The sequence below is a fragment of the Dendrobates tinctorius genome, unplaced genomic scaffold, assembly GCF_039654945.1.
Source record: "Dendrobates tinctorius isolate UK_male_01 unplaced genomic scaffold, ASM3965494v1 ptg000084l, whole genome shotgun sequence".
In the NCBI taxonomy this organism is placed as follows: Eukaryota; Metazoa; Chordata; class Amphibia; order Anura; family Dendrobatidae; genus Dendrobates; species Dendrobates tinctorius.
The window spans coordinates 37944122-37963481 of NW_027361752.1; the positions used below are offsets into that span (position 1 = coordinate 37944122).

At 42.3% G+C, this 19360-nt stretch overlaps 2 protein-coding genes across 2 annotated transcripts in view; both read left to right on the forward strand.

The window, feature by feature from the left end:
• LOC141097394 (cilia- and flagella-associated protein 298-A-like) overlaps window positions 1–3514 on the forward strand; it is a 40408-nt gene extending 36894 nt beyond the window's left edge. Inside the window, exon 9 of the transcript XR_012233939.1 lies at window positions 2225–3514. The gene's annotated coding sequence lies outside the window, so the exon portion shown is untranslated. The remainder of the gene's footprint in view (window positions 1–2224) is intronic.
• Window positions 1–19360, forward strand: part of LOC141097395 (synaptojanin-1-like) — a 236399-nt gene that overhangs the window by 171360 nt on the left and 45679 nt on the right. The gene's annotated exons all lie outside the window — the stretch shown is intronic.

Below are 19360 nucleotides of genomic sequence, written 5' to 3' on the forward strand. Positions count from 1 at the left end.
TGGGTCAATATTGATTATGACATAATCAGGACCAGGTGTAGAGATGTTTTTGAGGACATCTCCCTTTTCGGCCATCGGTCCATGAAGAGCATCATCATTTACATTCAGGATTTCATCCTCTTGTTCTTCTGTAACACACAACATGGAAATTAGCATTATTATATACAAGACTATATATGTTTCTTAAATAATTTAAGCAAATCTTGTAACATCTAAATGGTACAATAAAGTTTGAAGATAAAGAGACCCAAACACCAGAGTTTAATTACCTACATGCTTCTTTTAGAGACTTTTTTATTAGGCATTTTCTTATTGTTAAATACATGTTATTGTACCTGTAATAAAAGACTGAAACTTACCGTCAGAGGAGATGATCATATCCTTATACGGGTCGATATTGGTCAAGACATAATGGGGGCCAGGCGTAGAGATGTTGGTGTCTTTGTGGACATCTCTCTGTTCAGCCATGGGTCCATGAGGAGCATCATCATTAACAATAGTTATTTCATCCTCTTGTTCTTCTGTGACAAAAAACAATGACATTAGCATTAATTGAATACAAGTTTTAATGTTTGCCAAAGAATATTAATATTATACAAATTTTGTAACCTCTAAACGGTACTTTGAAGTTTATAGATAGATGGACCCGACCACCAGGATGAACTTGATTTATAGGGTTTAATTACCTACATGCTTCTTTTAGAGATTTTTTTATCTGTTAAATACACGTTATATTACATGTAATACAAGACTGAAACTTACTGGCAGAGATGATCATATCCTTATACGGGTCGATATTGGTCAAGACATAATGGGGGCCAGGCGTAGAGATGTTGGTGTCTTTGTGGACATCTCTTGGTTCAGCCATGGGTCCATGAGGAGCATCATCATGAACAATAGTTATTTCATCCTCTTGTTCTTCTGTAACAGAAAACAATGACATTAGCATTAATTGAATACAAGTTTTAATATGTTTGCCAAAGAATATTAATATTATACAAATTTTGAAACCTCTAAACGGTACTGCGAAATTTATAGATAGATGGACCCGACCACCAGGTTGAACTTGATTTATAGGGTTTAATTACCTACATGCTTCTTTTAGAGACTTTTTTTATCTGCTAAATACACGTTATAGTACATGTAATACAAGACTGAAACTTACTGGCAGAGGAGATGATCATATCCTTATACGGTTCGATACTGGTCAAAACATAAAGGGGGCCAGGCGAAGTGATGTTGGTGTCTTTGTGGACATCTCTCGGTTCAGCCATGGGTCCATGAGGAGCATCATCATTAACAATAGTTATTTCATCCTCTTGTTCTTCTGTAACAGAAAACAATGACATTAGCATTAATTGAATACAAGTTTTAATATGTTTGCCAAAGAATATTAATATTATACAAATTTTGAAACCTCTAAACGGTACTGTGAAATTTATAGATAGATGGACCTGACCACCAGGATGAACTTGATTTATAGGGTTTAATTACCTACATGCTTCTTTTAGAGACTTTTTTTTATCTGTTACACATTATAGTACATGTAATACAAGACTGAAACTTACTGGCAGAGGAGATGATCATATCCTTATACGGGTCGATATTGGTCAAGACATAATGGGGGCCAGGCGAAGAGATGTTGGTGTCTTTGTGGACATCTTTTGGTTCAGCCATGGGTCCATGAGGAGCATCATCATTAACAATAGTTATTTCATCCTCTTGTTCTCCTGTAACACAGAACATTGAAATTAGCATTTCAAATGGAAAACTCCTATATATTTCTTCTAGATTGTTTCTTCTGTCTCTATGGCATTCACTTGCTATTTTCTTTTAAATAGATTTCATGTATTGTAAGACGACTCAGAACGTCACTAGAGTAATCCTTCAGCTTTACAATATGGACTTCATCCATGTAATCACCAAGATGAATCTGTATGTACATAGATATTAATGTCAGATTGGTGACGGCCGCACTTACCGTTAGGAGCAGCCCTACTCTTTATATCTGCCTCCAAGGAATCTTGTCTTGTAACTTCTCTCCAGAAATTCTTTTTTAGATGTCTGTAAAATGATAAACAGAAGTCACATTATAAAGTATTCCATCTCTATATTCTGCACAATGCTATAATGAGATATATTGTTCTTCATCTATTTTCTCTGTTCCTTTTTGCAGTAAGTTTTGGTGTCTATGACAATCAGTTATTTTTTTTATTTCATACAGAATAGCCCATTGTGCTCACATCAGGACAGACCCGAGTTAGGAACCACTAAGCGTCTACACGAGATTGTACCCGTCACTGACTCGTGTGATGACCTGAAGATGTGATTTTTCTTATACAGACTCCCATGTAGCCCATAAATCATTGAGACTTACCTAAATATGATGGTACAGATGACACCAAAGAGAAATCCAATGAAGATGAAGACGGCAGCAAGTATAATAAATATACTAAAGTGATCTAAGGGGAGAAAAGATGAAGATCACATGTGAAGACTCCGAACATCACAAGTAACACATGAAGAATCCTCCATGACATGTATCATCTAACCTATTACCAATACCTCCATATTAGGTGAATATCCGGTAAAGCTCTTACCTGCAGGGATCTCAGCCCTGGGATCACAGGGGCGGGTGTTGTTAGGAGCGCCCTCCACAGGTGCTAATAGCACGCTCACAAATAAAAGAATCCGAAACATCATTTTAGCCTGAAGGAAAGCATCGCTTCATGTGCAGTCCACAGTCAGCCTCTCCAGACAAAGCCTTGTACAGGAATGCCCCTCCTTATAACCACAGTCAGGACATCACAATGGTGGTCGCATTGTGACATCACAAGTAGCGGAACACGAGTGATATCACAATGGGCCAGACACCTGTCACCACTGAAGATGAAGCCACTCCATACATCTTTATGTGTCTCCTAATATTACTCATCTCTGGGTCACTGATATATTAAAACATTACACATGATTCCTGCTGGAAAATGGCCATCATCAGTACAAGTAGTAAATGCAATAGGCCGGTAATTACTGGAGAACTGACATCTCAGAGGATTTTCTGATAGCCTGTTAAATATTAATAATCCGTTAATTTCTTATAAGACTCAGTTCTGTACATTGCTTTAGTTTACACGACATAGGCTATTTTTAAGCTTGGCTCATGGTAGAAAGACAGCTCCATATATGTAGAGACCACGTGCTTTAGGAGACGTATATAATTCATGGCTAACTGTAGAGGTCGCTCTTCTTCCCTCACCATCATGAGAGACAGACACGAAGATGTCATCTGTTCTGGGCCATGACATGACATAACAGCTGGTATGTTACTTTACTATGAAGAAGCCGAACTGAGAGACAGACGCCATTTGCCATGTGAGATCCCGGAGAGAAAGAAGAATACATGCTGCTTTGCTATGAACAATGGACAATATCTCTTTCACTTATTTTTATTCACCTGTTTTTCTGTAATAACCTTTCTTTGATGGAAGAATCCAAATAAACCACTATATTTTTATCTGGTAACTAGTCCTGAATATTTTACAGGATATGCATTATTTTACATTGGAGAGCCAGCCAGATCTGCATTTTTGTACTTTTTTGCGGATTTCCCTCCACTTGCCCAAAAGGGGGATTGGACTTTGCTAACGTCAAATCATATGTGCAAGTTATCGGGAATTCCACTACTTACAAGAATCACACAGAACCTAGAAGTAAGAATTACCAGATAGATTGAGAAGTACTACAAGTGCCAAAAGTACCAGACGTAAGCCAGACGTGTGAAGACAACAGGAACCCAGTGTTGTCCATCAAAGGAACAAGCTGAGACATTTCAAGGTAAGATAAAATGGATGTCATTAATTGTCTTGCTAAGCAGAGTAAATTGAAATTTAAGTCTGTAGACAATTCTAATTCAGAAGTTTTATGGTTAAGTTTATATGCCGAGTGTGAACTCGAGAATCAGAGGTTAGATTCTAAGTTTTTCAATAGAGAAAGAGAGAGATTAAAAAATATTCTACAGATGGTAGATATATTTCATAGATCTGTGTCAGAGAAATCTAAAAATGATTGTGTAGAGGATAGTGATATTCCCGAGATTTACTGTAATGTGGAGAAACAGTTACAAGTAGCAGCAGCCATTGAAGGTGACCTTGCAGACGTGGAACAAGATGGAGAAGTAGGAGGAGACTTCAGAACTGACGTAGAGGACGTACAAGGGAAAGACGTACCACTAAAAATAGACGACTCACAGGCCCAAACCCGAAAGAAAGTAAGAAAAATTTTGCTTAAGATATGCAAAATAATACCTGCATATGAAAACAAAATAGATGTTTGTAGAAACTCTGAGGTTTTTGAAAGTTGTGTTGATAAATTTGATTTATCTAACGAGGAGAAGAATCAGTTGTTCAAAATGTGGATCCCTGTAACCTTTTCCAGGAGGTTATCTTTAAAGTTATCTGGTGAAACACATGAGAATTTAACTGATGAGGACAGATTAAAAATTCTCATTTTTTGTTCATCAAATGAAAATCATCCAGATATTGATATTCTTCAAAAATTAAGGATTGGTCGGAAGGAATGTATTTTTACGTTTATGTCCATATATGAACGCTTGTATAGAACGGTCATGGAGAATGTCAAAACACCGTCCCTCATAAGGAGTTTTGTAAGCAAATTTTGGTTTTTAAATCCTGCATCTCGTGTTATTGCGTCACAAAAAGATTCTTTGTTTGAATGTGCGCAATCCCTTGATTTTGCCAGAAAACACGAGAATCGTGAAAGGAAAGTAAATTGTGCTAATTTTGTGAAGACAGTCAGAGTAAAATCTTATCAGAAGCCTGCATTAGCAAAACCTTCTAAAATGAGTTTTCCTCAAAATCAACAAATATATGAAGAACAAAGGAAATCACATGTTTGTTACAAGCCCTATGGAATGATGCAAAAGATCACCGAAAAGACACAAATTGAGTTAAGAAAAATGATGAGTTCTGATCTTCTTCCTGTAACAAAGATGGCCGAATTTGACAGACAGAAACAGGTGGTGAGTGACATCATGGCCTGTAAACTGAATACTCTGCTCCAAGAATCTATCAGCTTTAAAATGGCAAGAACCTTTCAGGATATTTTTTGCAGAGAAATAAGTATGGGTGTAGGAATTGGCTAGAAAAAGTAATTATATATATATATTTTGTGTAACAGTGTTATACAATTAGTGAGTTATATGTAATTATTTTATAGGTTATAATCCTGTAGTTTTATGGTTTGTGGATATATACATATTCATACTGTATATATAGAGTGTTTGTAGAAGTAGAAATAGTAGAACTGTATTTTTTTTTTTAATGAAAATTAAAATCTACATCAGTAATAATACTTAGAATTATGAATATGATATTAACCTTATCTTTTATGTTTCCTTAGAATTTTCATTTCAAAGCAGGACTTAATCGGGAAAAATTCTCTTACAAGGATTTATGCCTTTATTTACACAGGAAGTTGCAATAATTGCATGATTTTATATATCTAACCCTTAAAAGGAAATAACTGATTGCATTTTAAAATGTGTGTGTGTGTGCTTTTCCTGCATGGTTCGAATGACAACCACAGCAGGTGGAATTTGTACCTTGTTCTAATAAGTATACCAGACCAGTATACTATGTCCCTGTTCCTTAGGGAAAGAATTTTTAAAGGGGTCTCAGCTTTTGCAAAGCAATAGAATTTTTTTCCAGGCCTAAATGTCAAGTATAGCTATACATATATTTATGTCATGTGTATTTGGGGAATATTCAAAGAAATATTAAGACTAAATTTAAATAGTTTACAATGCATTGATAATTAGGATAATTTGGGTTGAAACACGTGTATTCATCACACCTTCGTATGTGAGGTATTTGGTTTAAACTTAAATATGTGACACAGTCTGAGTGACAGTGACTGAGTGTATGAGCAGCTGCTGAGCGAGTAATGTGATATGTTTGTGAGGCCTCAGGATCCTGAATGCATGAGAGAAAGAAAAAAAAAAACCCCAAAAGCTTTTATCTTTAGGAGAAATATGCAGATCAGTTAAATTATTAGAATATTAAGATACATAATGAAATATTATCTATACAACATATATTCCTATATTTCTATAGTAATTATTATTTCTTGATTTAGTTAATAGTGGATAAGTGCAAAGTGCAATCGCACATCAAAATGGTTTATGCAAATTAATTTTTCCAAAGGATAATTTTATGATATTCAAATTAATTTTGATGGTTACACATCTTCAGACAAATAATGGTATAAGCAAGTATAAATTCACATAATTTATACATTAATTATTTTTAATTTTGGTTTTGATAAATGAATTATTTCATAGAACAATATTTTTTGGTATTAAAGGGGGAAAATATGTTTTTGATCCTGACTACATCATCACATTTGATTAATACCTCTTCTTCACACATTTTAATAGGAAAAAAATATTAATAAGGTACAATGGTATAAGTATTGGGTATAATAATAAGTATTATAAAGAGTCATTTCTTTACAGTAAGAGGAATATTATATGCAAAGTTGCATAATTTGAATATTTTGGTAACACAAGTTTATGACAATTATGAAATAATCCAGATCATGGAAATATTAAGGGTATATGTTACTGAAGACATAACTACTCTGCATCAACATAAAGGCCTTATTCTTATTTTTATTTTTATTCTTATTTTTCATTATTTTTAATTCTTTCACCAATATTTAGTAAAGTAATATCTACTGAGAATATTGCTTCATTAAATATAGCAATTATATGGTTCTATTACTAAGGAAATGTTTCACTTCTGAGTTATATGCAACAATTCTTTTATTCATTCATTCGCTCACTCATATATTCTTATTTTGGTTCATGGAATTACATTCCTACATATTATTAGTATAATAAATATATTCCTTATTAATAAAGATGAAAACACTGGTTACATAAAACACAGTGACACCTATGGGTTGAAAAAGGTAATTACACCTATGACATAAAAATGTTCTATCACATTAAAAAATATGGATAATAATGTATTATCACTTATTATTGGTTTAATATTTCAAACATTGAAATCTATATATGGTACAAATTCTGATAATAATTATATGGATATTACTGATTGCTATGGTACGCTGTGATATTATAGGATAGGAAAATTACCGGATTTGGTATAGACTAGGGAATGAAGACTTCAAGCAAGATACTGAAATTACGTTAATAAAGACTTTTCATATTAAAATTGATTCTTATCAGTTGCAAGAAGAAGAATGCCGCGATCCAGAAGTCCCAGAAGGTAACAAAGCTATGACTTCTCAGTAAGACTGTGTTAATTACAAGTGCAGTATCCACCACTGACAGTCACAATTAAAGTGTCTAACCTGACAACCAGAGGACGATGATCCTACGATGCTGATGTGAACTGTGTTATCTCGTTCTTATCAAGTTCCAGAAGTTTTCAATCACCTGTAAAGCTTCGATGTAAAGCTGGTGAACAATAAGGTAATTGTCAGGAAGCTACAACCCTGACATATGTCCTGTGCATTAGGACAAGGACTGGTTATGGTGCTATGTTTAGCAAGGAAGAGTAATTTTAACCCTTGCTTTGCTGACCAAAGACGTCACACCTGTTCAAAGACCAGTACCGATGGAGGATTCCAGAATATCCAAGGCGAGCCAATATAAGCCCAGGTTTTTAAAATGTGACACTGCACAGATATTAAAGCTGCATAGACTTTGTTTTCGTATTAACATTTGAATTTATGAACTTTGATTTTATACACAACACGATTTCTACAACATCTATATGCTAGAGAAAAACTGTGTTTTTAAAAGAACCAAGAAGAAGACAGAAGACATCAAAATGAAGACCAGATGACAGATGATGATGACTGGACCTGAGATGCTTCAATTTAGACATAGGGAAGTATAATTATACATATTTTATATGAATATTGTTCACGGCTTACCATAACATGAATTCACATCAATTGTGTCATTGAGTACTTATAACGGTAATCTGATATTATTATTATGATTGATATTAAATTATTTTGTCAAAGAAGAAGAAAAGAAGAAAGAAGATCTTGTTATATTTTGAGGGTTCCAATTAATGTCTGTCTCCCTCAAAAGGGGGAATTGTTAAATATTAATAATCCGTTAATTTCTTATAAGACTCAGTTCTGTACATTGCTTTAGTTTACACGACATAGGCTATTTTTAAGCTTGGCTCATGGTAGAAAGACAGCTCCATATATGTAGAGACCACGTGCTTTAGGAGACGTATATAATTCATGGCTAACTGTAGAGGTCGCTCTTCCCTCACCATCATGAGCGACAGACACGAAGATGTCATCTGTTCTGGGCCATGACATGACATAACAGCTGGTATGTTACTTTACTACGAAGAAGCCGAACTGAGAGACAGACGCCATTTGCCATGTGAGATCCCGGAGAGAAAGAAGAATACATGCTGCTTTGCTATGAACAATGGACAATATCTCTTTCACTTATTTTTATTCACCTGTTTTTCTGTAATAACCTTTCTTTGATGGAAGAATCCAAATAAACCACTATATTTTTATCTGGTAACTAGTCCTGAATATTTTACAGGATATGCATTATTTTACATAGCCTCTGATTACACAGATAATGTGTCCTTTTTATGTGTAGCTCCCGTGGTGCTGACCGCCCCTTTAAGTCCATTACTATATGTAAAGCACCACTCCAGTGTTGTGTTTTATTGCAGGGCTGGAGTGGTGCTTCTCTAAGATCCCTGACCCTGTTCTGATATCTATCCACCACCATCTTCACCTTCTATTAGCAGGTCAGCACATACAGCAAGACATAAATATAAGAAGTTAGAATCCCACAAAGTGTGGCACCGGAGAGGAAGCAGAGGGAAAGTAACTAGATACAATATAAAGTGCAGTGCATATGTGTTATTCAGTGATATTGATATTGATTCCGCTTCACTGCTATCTCAGCGACACACAGTGGAGATACAATTAATAATCATCATAGTAGCAGAGTGCATAGTGCAACATGCATATCAAAGGTGATTTTGACTATTAGGCCACAAAAATAAACAATACTGACCGGAATTCATGCTGAATGTGCTGCCACCGCCACCCTACACTCCAATGCGCGTTTCACACGTTGCTCCATCAACACATATGCACTGCACTTTATATTGTATCTAGTTACTTTCCCTCTGCTTACTTGCATCTCCGGTGCCACACTTTGTGGGATTCTAATTTCTTATATTTATGTCTCGCTGTATGTGCTGACCTGCTTTCCTTTGATTTTAATATGTCTCCTTGTATTGTGTCTATTTTTATCATGGTTTGCTTATTGTTTCTTATTCTTGGTGTCTCTCCACTAAATAAAATATAACATTTTAAGTAATTTTTTTTTTTCAAGTACCGTAGTTTTTTTTGCTTCAGATATCATGGTGTCTACTTGAAATTTATATGATTTTGTAAAAAAATATATACTTTTCTAGGTTATATTCTCCATTTTTTTGGGATTAAGTGCACTTTGCAATGTAAGTCTATGAGAGCCAGAACCGGGCCAGACTGAGGCTGTCATAGACTTATATTAAGAACTTGTGTTCCTTAGTACTGACTTCAGGTCAGTCAGAAATTGTGGTTACAAGATGGAGCCATGGGACAGGAACGGCGCCGATAAAAGGTGAAGACCGCTGTGGGTAAGTATGATACTCGGGTAAGGACCTTAGATTAGTAGTGCTTCTCCAGCGCTGAAATAAAACCCACAGTCACACTCTGTTTCACATGTATAGCCCCCAACAGTAAAGTATTCGGCGTGACTGTCCCGTCACATGTCAGCTGTTCTCCCGACTTCTATACCTCTTTGAAGTTTTCTTTGCTCCTGTGGCTCCTCCTCGGGTGGTGGTGGTGGTGCTTATCTCTGCTGATGGGTCGCCCTCCCAGGGCAGTGGGGTACTCGGTACCGGGCCCATCGAGCCTTAATGGGAGATGTCACGGCAGTTAGGACCTGACCCGTGGCCCTGGGCGCCCATTGTAAAAGGGGCGGTTTTAGTGTGCTTATGGTAGTGAAAGTTTATAAGTGATTCGTGACGCCACCTGTGGTATTCGGCAATAGAGATGTAAGCCGACGCTGCAGACAGATCCTCTGGGACAGATGGTGTGGTGCAGCAGTGATGTTATAGCCCTCCACAGGCAGGGCTGTAGTCCCAGGGCAGTGTAGGTGAAGTGACACTTAGATGGTGTAGTGTCAGGCGCGAGGGATGTAGCAGTGCTGGGCAGGTTGGTGCAGGTATAAGTGGAGGACACCAGGGCATGTAGTTCCAAAGCTTTACTCACAGTCTGTTGTACAAACAGGTGCCCGATTCCGTGCCGTGTCCCCTGGGTTAGGGACTCAAGTCAACCTCCAGGCCAGATGGAATACTCCCTTCCAACACTCCGCCAACATATGTGCCTTTTCTGAATGTCTCCTCTTATAGCGCCTTTGAGTGAAGTACTCCTAGTACTGAGTTACACTGGAGTTCCTCCTGTCAAATGTTCCTATGAACTCTACTTGTACGGCAGACAGCTGTAGCCTGCTTCGGGGACTCCTTGCTATTAAGTCCCGGCTCACTAATATGTTGCTGTTGTGCCCCCAAGTCTTGTGTGGGAATAAAGTGGTCACTACTATTCCTCCGGTGTCTGCTGCAGGACCATTAGTATCCGTACAACCTTGGGGACCGGGCTCCGGCCTTGCGCTTAGAACTTGAAAAGGGTTCTCCTCTAACCCTGGTCCTTGTTCTCTTATTCGCCTCACGTTCCGTGCTAATCCTTCCCAATGGAGAATCAAGCTTCCTTCCTGTCTCTTTCCTGTGCCAGCAGACCCAGATCGCTGTGGCCTGCTGCAGCACTTCCTTCTTCCATCCCTCTCCTGGGGATCTTCTCTGTCTCACACTCTGTCCTTCTACAACTTCACTCACTCACTGAATGAAAGACTGACTGACTGACTCAACTCTTCTCGCTCTTTTGGTGCGACCTAAACTCCACCCACCTCCCAGCACGTTTCGCGTTCCAAGCAGGGATCCACCAAGGGGTGCTTTGCTATACTCCAAGCAGGGAGTCGCCGAAGGTGCTTTGCTACACTACTTTGTGGTGTGGGATGCAGGTGTTGGAGTGTGGTCAGGTGTTTCCACCTTACCTGGATGATGGGGCACTACACCTCAGGAGGAGGTGCAGTACCTCTGTGGCGACTGAGCCTCAGGGGCGCCACACTGAGTCATAAATTAAATCTCACTTCTTCTCCCTCCTTAGATCCTGCATGGAAATTGTACTCACAACTCGGTGTCTGCAGTCTGTTACTTTGTCAGTGAGCCGCAGCTCTCCATGCTGGAGATTGGAGAATTTGGTTATCTTGACCTCTGTATTGCAGGCAATGAACTCAGAAGCAGAGTATACATATCCATAGAAAAACATTGTGTATATAACAATGTATTTTTATGGTGCCTGTATACTGAGGTGAAGAAAATATCTTGTACCTATAAAAGTATTAAAAATAATGAGGAATTTCATTTTTTTTTCTGTGAGACTCCAGGTCTTGAACTCACACTTTTAAGGCCTGTTTCACACAATTTTTTTTTCGCTCAGTTGTAATCCGCCAAAATGGCGGAAAACGGATCCGCCTGCGTACGAACATCAACGTGTGCCACCGGACCATTGTTTTGATGGATCCGGCGAAGGAAGAAATTTAAAGGAACTGCTTTTGAGAGAGAGAGATCGAATTTTTTCTCAGCCGCCAGATCGGGATTTAGGGTTAAATTTACTGCAGAGGCGCATGCGCAGTGTAAAGTGCGGATCCGGCCAGCCAGAAAAACGTTGCATTGTCCGTCCAGTCTTATCAGCAGACGCCAAAATATTGGCGGATCCGCAAAAAAACGGATCCAACGGATGGACATCCATCAAGATCCGCCGGTAATGCAAGTCTATGGGGAAAAAAACGGATCTGCCAAGAAAAATGGCAGATCCGTTTTTTTTTGCAAAATGGCGGATCTTGACTGATGGAGACAAATGGAAGTGTGAAACAGGCCTAACACTACAGGTGTTGAGTTCCCACCTCTGCACAGTGGGGAATCTCAAGCCATGTCCTCTGCAGTCTCCCATTCTTCAGCCGCAGAGGTTCCTGCTCAGCAGAAACGTCGGTCCCAGCATCTTGCTCAGGCTAATGCTATGCGTCTGGTTGCTGCTGTCGCCCCAGGTTCAGCTATAGCATTTAGCATTAGTCAGCGGCGAGCAGACGCTCCTGGGACTAAGTCCTGCTTTTCTCCATCTGAGCATGCCCGTGAGACGACCGCTCATTGGTGGTCAGAGGTCACATGCTCAGGTCCTCTAGCAGCTCGGATTGGGTCATCAGCAAGGTCCTGGAAGACTGCGGCTATAAAGGATTGCAAGGCCGTGCACTAGTACTGTATATACCATGTGGAATGAGTGTTGTATGCATGTATGAATGTCTCTGGTGACTGACTCATTATGAAACCCCTACCCTTGGTACAGATGTGTTGTTCAGCCTTGCCAGTTCGTGCCTAAGCTGATAGTACAGGTAGAAGGCAGAGTCAGGGACTAGCTTCAGCGCCAAGTAGTGGCTTTGCCTGTACGCCACTTTCACTTGGTCTGTACTCCACAGTAGCCAGCATCTATTTGTGGCATTCACAGGTGCAACGCCGTGTGCTTAGTGGGTCTAGAGAGACTCTTACCCCGCACCCTTGGGGCAGAGTCTTGTGACCATACACTAGCGCTGATTCAGCTGTGCCCTGTGACAGTCAACAGGGTACGGCATCTGTGCTCTGCAGTTTCGTGGCTCTGTGAAGCAACAGAGCCTGTTGCTACTACACACTGGGTGGAGTTTAACCCACATGTGTCCAGTGCGATACCGCTATTTTGTGTCCGCCATTACCGAGCAGCAGTTAACATCTCTACACGGTGAACCCCGGGCTGCGAAAACACCTTACTACCATTTTATTGTTTGGTGCGTTCTGCCAGCCCCTAACATTATACTAGCACCATAGTCTGGCTAGTAATGGCGGACGAACAGCGACTACAGCGGTACATTCAGCAGCTGGAGGGCAGGTTGTCAGCTCTCGAGCATACAACCTCAGCTATGGATGTGACTGCAGTAGCTGTTCAGGCAGCTAGTGAGGCTGCAGCCCGTATGTCCGCTGCCAGCCCTGTTCTGACCTTATCCCGCCTCCCGCTGTCTGAGAGGTTTTCAGGTGACAGCAAGTCATGTAGGGGATTCGTGAACCAGTGTGCGATACACCAGGAGCTACTGGCTGCACGTTTCCCCTCAGAGCGGGCTAAAGTAGGGTTTATTATTTCCCTGTTGTCAGACAGGGCATTGGAGTGGGCTACGTTGCTGTGGGAGTGCGACGATCATGTGGTGCAGAGTGCTCCGAGGTTTTTAAGCACTCTGAAACAGGTCTTTTTGGGACCTCGAATCACCCATGATACGGCGCTCCAACTGCTGGTATTGACACAGGGTTCGTCCATGGTCAGCCATTTTGCCAATCACTTCCGGACTTTAGCTTCCGAGCTGGAGTGGCTGGATAAAGTCTTCATCGCAGTATTTTGGAGGGGGATGGCTGACCATGTGAAGGACGCCTTGGCTAATAGCGGTATCAACTCGCATCGACCTTTGTTTTAACGAGCGACGGTTGGAGCGAGCTCAGTGTAGGCAGAGGTTTCGGCTGGCTCCCACCTTCACCAAACCTCTGGCATCTCCGGTCCAGGTGTCCGAGCCACATGAGGCCATGGAGGTTTCTCAAGTGGGATCTAAGTCCCGGGTCGCTCGAGTATCCATGGTCTGTTCTGTCTGCCAGCAGTCAGGACATTATGCCAGGAAATGTCCCCAGCGGTCGGGAAAACTACCACGTCTAGTGACCATAAGAGGAGGTTCACTAGACACAGCAGCGTTTTCCTCCAAATTGTCCTTCAAGGGGACAATTACCATAGGCCCATCCACTCACACGGTAGAGCTTTGCGTGGACTCCGGGGCGGAAGTCTACTTTATGTCTTCTGCCTTCGCCCAATGGCACGCAATACCCCTAGTGATGCTCGCCAAACCTGTGACTATACGAGTGGTAAATGGGTCAACATTGCCTTCACAGAAATCACATCAAACCATCCCATTTACCCTCTCTATGTCACCGTCCCATCAGGAGATAATCTCTCTGCATGTTATTCCCGAGTTAATTGACGAGGTCTTGTTAGGTATACCCTGGTTATGTTACCACTCTCCTCCTATAGAGTGGTCCATAGGGAGTATTTTGGGTTGGAGTGAATCTTGCGAGGGCACATGTCGGAGGGAGTGCATTCAAGTTGCTGCTACAGATGTACCCGCAGATCTTTCCACTCTCCCCAAGCACTATTGGCCCTATGCGAACGTGTTCTCCATGAAGGCTGCAGAGACTCTTCTGCCTCACAGCCCCTATGACTGTCCTATTGACCTCTTGCCTGGTGCAGAGCCTCCCCGGGGTCGAGTCTATCTACTATCTCTCCCGGAGATGGAGGCGATGGCCCAGGGGATTCATTAGGAAGTCAGTGTCACCCGCGGGGGCTGGGTTGTTCTTCGTGCAGAAAAAGAACGGAGAACTACGTCCATGCATAGATTACAGGGGTCTTAACGCCATAACCGTTAAGAATAAGTACCCCCTGCCGCTGAGATCTGAGCTCTTCGATAGGTTGCAGGGAGCGAGGGTTGTTACTAAACTTGATCTGCGGGGTGCTTAAAACCTTATTCGCATCCGTGAGGGGGACGAATGGAAGACGGCATTTAACAACAGGGACAGGCACTATGAATACCTGGTGATGCCCTTCGGGCTCTGTAATGCCCCTGCCGTCTTCCAAGACTTTGTGAACGATATCTTCTGGGATGTGCTCACCACCTCGGTCGTAGTCTATCTGGATGATATTCTCATCTGCTCTCCAGATAGAGACTCCCACCGGAGAGATGTTTGCAAAGTCTTAGACCTCCTACGTGCAAACTCCCTCTATGCCAAATTGGAGAAGTGTGTGTTTGAGTAGGAGTCCTTGCCTTTCCTGGGCTATATCATCTCTGCCCAGGGATTGGCCATGGATTCTGCAAGCTACAGGCTGTGCTGGATTGGCAGGAGCCCCATTCCCTCAAAGTGGTGCAGCGCTTTATGGGGTTCATTAACTATTGTCGCCAATTCATTCCCCACTTCTCAACTTTGGTAGCTCCCTTGGTTGCCATCACCAAGAAGGAAGCAAATCCCAAATTTTGGTCGGAGGAGGTCTCCAAGGCCTTCCTCTCTATCAAGTCACACTTCGCTAGCGCTCCCATTTTACATCACCCCAATGTAGATAAACCATTTATTATGGAGGTGGATGCCTCATCCGTCAGTGCTGGAGCAGTCCTATTCCAAAATGATGCTCAAGGTCGGAAGCATCCTTGCTTCTTCTTTTCTAAGACCTTCTCACTGGTGGAGAGGAACTATTCCATTGGGGACAGGGAGTTGCTAGCCATGAAGTTGGCCTTTTCGGGTGGACACACCTCCTGAAGGGGGCTCGCTATCCCTTCCGAGTGTATACCGACCACAAAAATTTGGTTTATTTGCAAACTGCCCAGCGGCTAAACTCTTGCCAGGCTAAATGGTCCTTGTTCTTCTCCCGGTTCCACTTCACCCTCCAGTTTCTTTCCGGGGAGAAGTACATTCATGCCGACACTCTCTCCCGCTCCATAGTGTCATCAGAGGAGGAGGAGCCTCGGCTAATTGTCCCTTCTGAGAACCATGGCCCCGGTCTTGCTAGAGTCTGTGTCCCCGGGCAAGACTTTTGTACCACCTAATTTGCAACCGGAGGTTCTTTTTTGGGCTCACTCATCCAGGGTGGGTGGACATTTTGGGATCAAGAGGATATCTGAGCTTCTGGTGAATCGGTCTCCTTGGCAACGGCCTGCTGGGCTACTTTACCCCCTCCCGGTGGCTTACAGGCCCTGGGAAATGGTCGGGATGGACTTTGTGGTTGGTTTACCCAAGTCTCGTAACTGCACCGTTATCTGGGTAGTCACCGACCATTTTTCCAAAATGGTGCACTTGATGCCTCTTCCACGGGTACCTTCTGCAAAGGCCTTGGCGGCATTGTTCATTTAGCACGTCTTTTGCCTACACGGTATGCCTGACAAAATTGTCAGTGAACGGAGTCGCCAGTTTGCGTCTCGGTTCTGGAGAGAGCTTTGTCGCCTACTCAGCATTGAGCTGAATCTCTCTTCAGCTTACCATCCCGAGATGAACGGGTTGGTAGAGAGGGCCAACCAGACCCTGGTCACATACCTGCGACATTTTGTTTCGGCCAGGCAGAATGACTGGGCATCCTTGCTACCGTGGGCGGAATTTGCACTGAACAACGCCATAGCCGATTCTACTAGACAGACCTCATTACTCCTTAACTATGGCCAGCATCCACGTGTCCCTGTGCCCATGCCCGTGTCATCCACCGACTCTATGGTGGCAGCCTGGGTGGTGGAGGCACGTGACCTTTTAGATTACAGACAAGATGCCATCCGGGCCTCCAAGGAGAGAATGAGGGCCTCCACTGATGCACATTGGCACCCACTCCGACCTTTGCTCCTGGTAACTAAGTGTGCCTCTCCGCCCGTAACATCAGGCTGCGACTTGAGTCCACTAAATTTGAGCCTCGCTACATAGGTCCCTTCGAAGTCCTGGAACAGGTCAACTCTGTGGTTTATTGTCTGGCCCTTCCTCCACGCCTAGGTATCACCAACACCTTTCACGTGTCCCTCCTAAAACCTGTTCACATGTCCTGGATTTCCGAGTCATCGGGTTCGTCCACGGACGATTATGAGGTGAACGCTATTGTGGGGTGCAAGGTGGTACATGGCAAAAAGTACTATCTGGTGGATTGGAAGGGTCATGGCCCAGAGGACAAGACCTGGGAACCTATTGAGAACATTTGTGAACCTCAACTCATTGCAGCTTTTGAGTGTAGCGAGGCCCAAGGAGGGAGATCAATGTTAGGCATAGAGTTCTCACCACTGCACAGGATGAATCTCAAGCCATGTCCTCTGTGGTCTCCCATTCTTCTTCAGCCACAGAGGTTCCTACTCAGCCGAGATGTCGGTCCCAGCACCTTGCTCAGGCTAATGCTACGCGTCTGGTTGCTGCTGCCACCGCAGGTTCAGCTATAGCATGCAGCATTAGTCAGCGGTGAGCAGATGCTCCTGGGACTAAGGCTCGTTTCACACTAGCATTTTTCTGCTCTGCATTTGGTGCGCACATCAAACGTGTGACAAAACGCATACAAACGCTTGTAAATGCTGCGTTTTCTTGTCGCATTATCGTGCGCGGTAAGGCCAAAAAAACGCAGCTTTTGTATGCATTTTCAAGCGTTTTCCATGCATATGCAGTTCATAATCACAGGAGGAAAATTCTAGAAAAATTCTTGCATCAGTCACCACCAATGGGACAGCAGTGGGCATGTGTTATGGAAATTCTTTACATAGACCCAGTTTACAGCTGAATTCTTCACATTTCCTTGGATTTTCTTTTGACAACATGCATCTGCGCTGGAAGACTTTTTACTTCAACTTGGATCTGGACATCAGGATGGCTCAGGCTTATGCAGTTGCTTGCCATCAACAAAGGGAGAGAGAGAGGCAGCGAAGACGGCAACGGCGGCGTTTGTGGATACATCCGATTGTTGAACTCCGGGAGAGCCGTGGAGCGTACCAGCGAGCTCCAGGCAAACCCGGATAAATTTACTGATTACACACGGATGTCCCAACAAAGCTTCATGTATTTACTAGGTCGTGTCCAAGATGCCATACGGAGACAGGACACAGATCTCCATCGTGTGATTCCTCCAGAGGGACGGCTCCTTGTCACCTTACGCTACGTAGTATTTAACCCCTTTCTGTCATGTGACGTACTATCCCGTCCATGTGCCCTGGGACTTAATTTCCAGGGATGGGATAGTACGTCACAGCGATCAGCGGCGCCCACGTGGTGAGCGCCGCTGGTCGAGGCCGGGTGTCAGCTGATTATCACAGCTGACACCCGCACAATGTGTCAGGGGCGGTCACGGACCGCCCCCGACACGTTAACCCCTTGCACACCGCGATCAAACACGATCGCGGTGTACCGGGGGTTAAAGGGAAGCATCATCAGGCAGGGGGCTCCCTCCGTGCTTCCCTGAGCCCCCCACATCAGCGCAATGTGCAGCGCTGCTGCGGGAGGCTCCATCCCTGCAGGTCCCCGAATCCAAGATGGCGACGGGGGCCTGCACGGAGCTGGCTTCCTCAGTGCCTGCAAAGCGCAGGCATGAGGAAAGCCTGTGCAGTGATCTGTGATGTGACAGATCAGCGATCTGTCGCAAGACAGGTATGTCCCCCCTGGGACAATGTAATAAAATTTAAAAAAAAAAGTGTAAAAATAATTTTAAAAAAATCACTAAATAAATTAAAAAATATATATTCCCTAATAAATTCATGTTTTGGAAATAAAAAAAAAAACAACAAAAGTACACATATTTGGTATCACCACGTCCGTAACGACCCGCCCTATAAAACTGTCCCACTAGTTAACCCCTTTAGCGAACCCCTTAAAAAATAATAAAAAACTAAGCAAAAAATACTGATTTATTATCATACCGCCAAACAAAAAGTGCAATAACGCGCGATCAAAAAGACGCATATAAATATCCATGGTACCGCTGAAAACGTCATCTTGTCCCACAAATAACGAGCCACCACACAGCATCATCAGCGAAAAAATAAAAAAGTTATAGCTCGCAGAATAAAGCGATGCAAAAATAATTATTTTTTATATAAAATTGATTTCATTGCATAAAAGAGCCAAAACATAAAAAAAGACCTAAATGAGGTATCGCTGTAACCGTACTGACCCAAAGAATAAAACCGCTTTATCAATTTTACTGCACGCGGAACGGTGTAAACGCACCCCCTAAAAGAAATTCATGAAACGCTGGTTTTTGTTCATTCTCCGTCCCAAAAATTGGAATAAAAAGCGATCAAAAGATGTCACATGCCCAAAAATAATACCAATAAAAACGTCAACTCGTCCCACAAAAAATAAGACCTCACATGATTCGGTGGGTCAAAATATGGAAAAATTATAGCTCTCAATATGTGGTGATGCAAAAGCAATTTTTACAATAAAAAGCGTCTTTTAGCGTGCGACAGCTGCCAAACATAAAAGCCCGCCATAAATAGTAAATCAAACCCCCCGTTATCACCCCCTTAGTTAGGGAAAAATAAAATTAAAATAAAATGTATTTATTTCCATTTTCCCATTAGGGTTAGGGCTAGGATTAG